Genomic DNA, 7,339 nt, shown 5'->3' on the forward strand with positions numbered 1-7,339 from the left:
GCCCATGGTCATAGGGATTCTTTTATATCTTTACATTTTTTTTTCCTCTTGCTCCCACTTTGGAGCATGGGGCTGATTTCTCAGTTTCATTGGTCACTTTTACAGACGGTAGGACTCCTTGGACGGGTGATCAGCTCGTCGCAAGGCCTCTACCTGAACACAGGACATCACAAACAGAATAAACGCATACACACACCAAACATCCATGCCTTACGTGGAATTCGAACCCACGATCCCGGTTTCCGAGCGAGCGAAGACAGTACATGCCTTAGACCGCTCGGCTACCGTGACCGGCTATATCTCTACATATACACATCGGAAAACACGACACTACAAATAAAACTTATGAATTAGATATATATGTTATGCCAAATATGCATCTTGTGTGCTTCTAATAAATATTATAAAATTCTGTTTGAATTTTACGTAGTTAAACTTCGGGCTGCTAAGTTAGCACGTAAATAAATAAGGATTGAATTCAATGAAAGCAGGGAGTAGGGCCCATATAAGCCGATACGAACAAAAATTATTGTTGCCCGAAAAAGTATATTTCACCTAATTCAGAGACATTCCAAAGGGTATTTGGAAATTAAAACATGTGAATGTAAGTGCTCATTCTATGCGATGGATGTAAAGAATATGGAGCTCGTAGCTACAAGACACAAAGTGCAAAGATAAGTAAAGCATAACAGGAAGAAGTAGTGAGAGGGCCTAAATTCTGGGAAGTTATTCCAGGAACTTGAAATGTACCGTATTTACGCATGTATAGGCCGCAGCACAATTTTCAGACAGAAATTATAGAAAAAATAATTTTCTTGGAATATTATTTCAGGAGTAGAACACTCTGTATTACTAATTATGAATATAATTTTTTTAAATGAAGTGTGATTTCGAATATAAGCCGCACCCCAGTTTTCCTCTTGAATTTTTGGCAAAAAATGTGCGGCCTATACATGCGTAAATACGGTATTCATTTTCTCCTACTGCCAAATAAGCTGATGAAACCAAAATTTCTTACGTGTTGAATTTTAAATAACTCCATACTACATTCGCTTGATGATGAATCTAAGAGAATAAAGTCATATCTTCCAGAATATGATTCTGTACAGTCTGGTAGAAGTTTACATATATTTCGGAGTAATATACTGACTGCGAAGCGGCGGAAAACTCCTAACAGATTTCATGGCGGTAAGCCCCCAGAGATATTTTTCATAGTCACTACCGTGAGAACATCAGGGCTCATACAATTCTGGAAGTTCTTGCTTTATCCAGTTCGGAAACTGTTATCATTTCGTTTCTTACTCTGAGCAAAAAAAATGTTAATATTATTTAAAACAGCAGTTCTCTCGTTTGTTTATGTACATATGAAATGTCATCTACTTTTAAAAGAAGAACATGTAAATCACGTGTGGTTGAAAGCAACTACTTGGAACCAATAGCACTAAAATCAGTAGAAAATTGGGAAATAGCGTAATGAGGAACTTCGTGATGTATCTGATATCGTTTGGATAATAAAACGATATTGTAAACATATTTTTTTTCCTTGGCACTACAGCCCCAGTGGGCCTAGGCCTACCTCCATGAACTTCTCCGTTCAGTTCGGTTTTCCTAGATCTTAGACATACGGTAGGACTCCTTGGGCGGGTGATCAGCTCGTCGCAAGGCCTCTACCTGTACACAAACACAGAAAAACCGCACACAAACATCCATGCCCTGACTGGGATTCGAACCCACGATCCCGGCTTCCGAGCGAGCGAAGAGAGATTGTAAACGTATACAGTGTACAATTAAGAGTCTCGTTCCGCAAAAGGAATTGTGGCATGACAACATAGATGCTCTTTAAGAAAAGAAATGTTGCTAATTTATGAAAGGAAAGTGATATTTGTAATTACAGAGGCACCTTAGTTTACGTAGACGGAATAATTAAGACTATGATAAAATCTTCCCTTGTAATAATCAAATAGTAATTCGTGTGCAGCTATGCTATTTAATATAGTTGTTATTAATTTATACGTATTCAGACTGACGAGAAAGCAAAACTACACACTTAAAGAATTAAAATGGCTACTAAGGATTCACTAGAGGCCGCGCCATAGCTCAAGCGGTTAGTCGCTGGCCTCCCACCGCAGCGGCCCGGGTTCGATCCTGGGACTGGTCAAGTGGGATTTGTGGTGGACAAAGTGACGCTGGGGCAGGTTTTCTCCGAGTACTTCGGTTTCCCCTGCCAATCTTCATTCCACGAATTGCTCCACAATCACCCTCGCCTGTCACCTGGGGCTGGTACAATAGGCCAGAAGTGGCCGCAGTACAAGGGACTTAAGTCCCACCCCACTAGCAATAAAAAAAAAAGATTCACTATTCGTCAAGAGGAAATTAAATATATAAATTTTACAGTATATTGCATAAGAGTTTCTCACAGTGGTGACTGTGAAGTCTGGTGGGCCAACTTCTGTCACACTACACAGTTCCGGAATATACGTAGTAGTGTGCTCCTCATAACCACTGCTGTAAGAACCTAAAATCCAGGTGAACCGGACTATATGGCGTTACACCCCAAGAAGCAGTACTCAGCACGGTAACGTAACGGCCACGTAATAAGCACCCTTGTTGCCTGGCGCTGTGTTGCTAGCAACGCTAGCGGTAGTAACCGCTGTTACTACCGTAACAATCCTGTTGCGTCACCGTTACGTTACCGTGCGGAGGAGGGGGAGGGGAGCGCTGACTCACCCGCCGCGTCACTGCTGGTGGGGGGGTTCTCCTTTGCGCAACATGTCACAATATTTTATTCAAAGTCATACTACATATATAACAAATATTGTTTCGGTGCAGTCTAAACTCAATCAAGAATTTCTTCCCCACCCGTCAGTTACGATATTTGCTAAAACAATTGAGAAATATATTTTCTTGTAGATGATCCTGTTGTGCCCAGAAATAAAAGACTTCGGCAACACAGTCGTTTATAATGTAACGAAGTATAAGCTCATATTAATGTACGTTGCAGTATTATAAATTCTGGGGAAAATAAACTTCGTCTAATTAATGCAGTAATAAGAGACTCTGTAATGTTCGCGTGTATTCAGAAGACCAGCGCTGAATGTAGAATATACAAGTTCAGAAATGTACGCACGGCCTCGCTTTTGTTTATATGTCTCGAAAAGCGTAAGATGCGTGGAAAATGTGTACTGAGCATATAATGTATATTTTATTCTTCTCAGCCTGGATAGCGTAGTCGGTATATCTTCTTGCTACGGGCTGGACGATCGAGGGGTCGGAATTCGAGTCGCGGTATGGTCAAAAATTTTCTCTTCTCCAAGTCATCCGGACCAGCTCTAGGGCCCATCCAATGGGTACCGGGGGCTCTTTCCCCGGGGGTTAAACGGCAGGGGCGTGAAACTGACCACCCACCTCCGACTAGTGTCGAGGTCAAGAAAACGTGGGTCTATATATCCATTCCCCCATATGCCTTCGTGGCGTAGTGCTTAAATAGTTAAGCATAGGTACAATTTTACCTTTTACTTTTACTTTCATTTTTCTCAACGATGTTTGTTGAGAACACTTTTCGCTTATATAAGTATGTAGCGAGATAGGCGCAGAAACACGTACTTCATGCAAAGAGTTCATGAAAATCCGTTCAGGAGAGTTCGGGTTAGTTCAGACTTTCAAATAGACAACAATAATTTAATAGGAGCTTCGGAAACTTGCCAACGCGCCTAAAAACGGAGGCTGCACTGCACTGGACGGAAACACGAATGGGCGTGACGGAGGAAGGAGAGGCAGAACATACTGATTTGGGGGAGGAGGGAAGCCAAATTAGAAAGCGTTCATTGATAGACCGAGAAACATATTGAAATACAACATTGAGATCTAAGAGAAATTAACTGTCAAGATGGAATTGGCTGAGGATCGTTTCCAATGGTGGTCATTCATATTAGTTTTAAACCTGCAGGTACTGTCATTAGAGGGTTAGTCAGTCAGTTGGTAAGTCAAGGCATAACATGGCGTCTTTCTTCATCAGCGGATAGTTTTTTTTTTCCTTGGCACTACAGCCCCAGTGGGCCTAGGCCTACCTCCATGAACTTCAACGTTCACTTCGGTTTTTCTATATCTTACACGTTCGGTAGGACTCCTTGGGCGGGTGATCAGCTCGTCGCAAGGCCTCTACCTGTACACAAACACAGAAAAACCGCACACAAACATCCATGCCCTGAGTGGGACTCGAACCCACGATCCCGGCTTCCGAGCGAGCGAAGACAGTACATGCCTTAGACCGCTCGGCTACCGTGACCGGCGCTGATGGTTATTAAGCTGATGAAAATAAAGTAAGAGTGAAGTTGTCCTCGTGTTGAATTATGCCATGAAGACATAATGGGGAGTGGAGGTACAGGTCCACCTTTCTCGACCTCGGCTCTAGATGTCAGATTCACGACCCTGCCGCTTTACCTCCGATACCCACTGGATACGAGACTGGGTGGCCCAAGATTCAGTCTGGACGCTGTGGAAAAAAGAAATATCTTGCTCTGTCATGAATGTAATCCGGACCCCCCAACCCGTAGCCCTTCGCTATACCGACTGAGCTATCCCGCCACCTGAACTGATGGAAATATTCCTTAATTTTATGGAACCTAAATATTAATCACATTGTTCGTAAAAGTCCGTCGCTGAACTCCGTCCAGATCCGGTTTAATTCATATCTTTTAAGTACAGTCCCCATAGGGTCATTCTGATATTTTATATTTGCAACTAACACTCCAAAACAATGCCTTCTCTTGACGTTTTGCAAAATAAGTAATGTTAATTCTTTGGTGTGGATGCACACGGTGAAGATACCCAGCGGCTGAAGTAACATCAACAGTTAAACAACGTAAAAACCAAAAATCACTAACCTAAATTGTGTGTGTGGCATGTACTGTCTTCGCTCTCTCGGAAGCCGGGATCGTGGGTTCGGATCCCACTCAGGGCATGGATGTTTAATTTGTGTGTGTGTGTGCGTTTTTCTGTGTTTGTGTACAAGTAGAGGTCTTGCGACGAGCTGATCGCCCGCCCAAGGAGTCCTACCAAATGTGTAAGATCTAGAAAAACCGAAGTGAAGTTCATGGAGGTAGGCCTAGGCCCACTGGGGCTGTGGTGCCAAGGAAAAAAAAATGTGTGTGTAGTCTCTGTAGTGCGAACTACATCTCATTACACTTGTTTTAATCGCCCCAATTATATTAGATGAGTAAAACTTCAGAAGCTACTTATTACGTGTATGTACCTTTCTCAATTTCCTATTAGGCCTACTTCATCTATCTTAAAACATTCTCCTAGGTGCATGCTAAATACTGTGACAACTTACATTTAATAAACTCGCATACAAGAACACTGCCACTATGTCACTTGAAAACAACGTTCTCTTGCAGGAACTTAATTTTACTTCACATGAGACACCAGCACACACTCTCTACTGGATGTGATTAAAATTGTAACGCGATGTGACGTTTGAACTTCCCACTGGCTATCTAACACTCCAGCACACTACTCGTGACATCTACCGTCAAAGTACTGTATTAAGAGTGAAACCACGGTGTCTGATACGCAGCGCCATGGTGGCCACTATTCCATAGAGTCCGCGAGTAGCGCAGCTTGGCTCGTTGTTCCATTATAACAACAACAACTTCGGCATGTGAAACATGCGGGCGTGTGAAGTTTAAAGCATGACTGTTCCAGCAGTTTCGTAGACTATGTGACGAAAATCCACAAAAATGGTCATCCTGCCTCTGTCTTCAACGTCCTTGTCCCTTTTCCGGACAACTGGTATAAAAAGGTGTAAAAGGAACTAAAATTGTCCCTGTGCTTAACTAATTAAGCACTACGTGATGAAGGCGTATGGGGGACTGGGTGTATAGATCCACATTCTATTGATCTCGGCACTACTTTGAGGTGAGTGGTCAGCATCACGCCACGGCCGCTTTACCCCCTAGGAAAGAGTCCCTCGTACCCAATGGATAGGAGGATGGGTGGGCCCCAGAGCCAGTGTGGACGACATAGAGAGAGAAAATTCTTGACCCCACAGGGACTCGAACTCCGACCCCTCGGTCGTCCAACCCGTAGCCAGTTGCTATACCGACTTTGCTATCCCGGCTCCCCAAATAATCGTAGGTACTTCTAGTATTTTAATATTAGATTAAAGATAAAATTTGAATCAAGTCCGTTTAATATAAATGACTATAGTGAATTCCTGCTTGCCAGCTTGGCAAATGAACTCGCCTTAGGCGAACAGGCTACTGAATTTGTCGAGTCCTGTACGCAGCACATAACGAAGACAACATTATTTTTCATAAAATATGATGTAAATTCCTCTCTGCATTATATATAATAAATTAAATACACAGTGAAATCCAAAATGCGTGAAAATTCGGGAATTCCCAGTTGTGACCAAATTCGATCCGAGTTTTGAGAAAAATACTCTTCACTTAGAATCGTAATTTTCGCCGTTTTACCGGAAATATCTATCCGGCTGTGAGTTTGTGGGTCAGTTATCTCCCGAAATGGGGCAGTGCACGCGGACTGTCGGTTTGCCCATGGCTGTCAGGCGACAGGTGCAGGTCACATGATTGATGACGCTGTGGGAGAGGGAGGCTGGAATCCGATCCGCTCTGGAGGTGCGAACTGCGCCCCATGGAGACTCGCCTGTTGTGACTCAGCGTGGCTGTCTCTAGTCTGAAACACATACATCTTGCTGTTACGAGCTTTCGTTGTGTCATCCCTCATTGGTGCATCTATTGCAGGTAGAACTCAGCCGCCGACAGAGCCAATCAGCAGTAGAGATTCTACACTGTATAATCGTAAATTCTATCCGTGGCTCCACAGCCCTTTGTCGGACCTTGGCCGCTTTTTCAGTTTCTTAATCCTATACACAGTCGGTAGGACTTCTTGAACGGGGGATTAGCCCGTCACAAGGCCGCTGCCTACACACACAGAATAAACGCACACAGACATCCATGCCTTCAGTGGAATTCGAACCCACGATCCCAGCGTTCGAGCGGCCACTGTAATCGGCATAATCGTAAACATTGACAATGTTGACCAACCCGCAGATACACTAAATTGGGCGGGACATCTCAGTCGGAGTAGTGACAGGCTACGGGCTGAACTACTTAAGAGTCATGGTTCGATTCCCGACAGAAGCAAGAGATTTCTCTTCTTCGTAATGTAAAGATTTGCTATGGTACCCACCCAGGCTCCTACACAGTAAGTACCCCGAGCTATTTCGCAAGGGGGTGCAGCGGTAGGGGCGTAAAGCTGACCACTAATCTCCATTTAGTGCCGAAGTTATAAATGGCGGAGCATTTGCTCCACTTCC

General features: G+C 43.6%; 1 protein-coding gene across 1 annotated transcript in view; it reads right to left on the minus strand.

Moving 5' to 3' along the window:
- LOC111868631 (protein FAM49A) overlaps window positions 1-5,434 on the minus strand; it is a 57,513-nt gene extending 52,079 nt beyond the window's left edge. Inside the window, exon 1 of the mRNA XM_023859465.2 lies at window positions 5,333-5,434. The gene's annotated coding sequence lies outside the window, so the exon portion shown is untranslated. The remainder of the gene's footprint in view (window positions 1-5,332) is intronic.
- Window positions 5,435-7,339: the final 1,905 nt, after the last annotated feature.

Source organism: Cryptotermes secundus, unplaced genomic scaffold (genome assembly GCF_002891405.2).
Source record: "Cryptotermes secundus unplaced genomic scaffold, Csec_1.0 scaffold696, whole genome shotgun sequence".
Classification (NCBI taxonomy): domain Eukaryota; kingdom Metazoa; phylum Arthropoda; class Insecta; order Blattodea; family Kalotermitidae; genus Cryptotermes; species Cryptotermes secundus.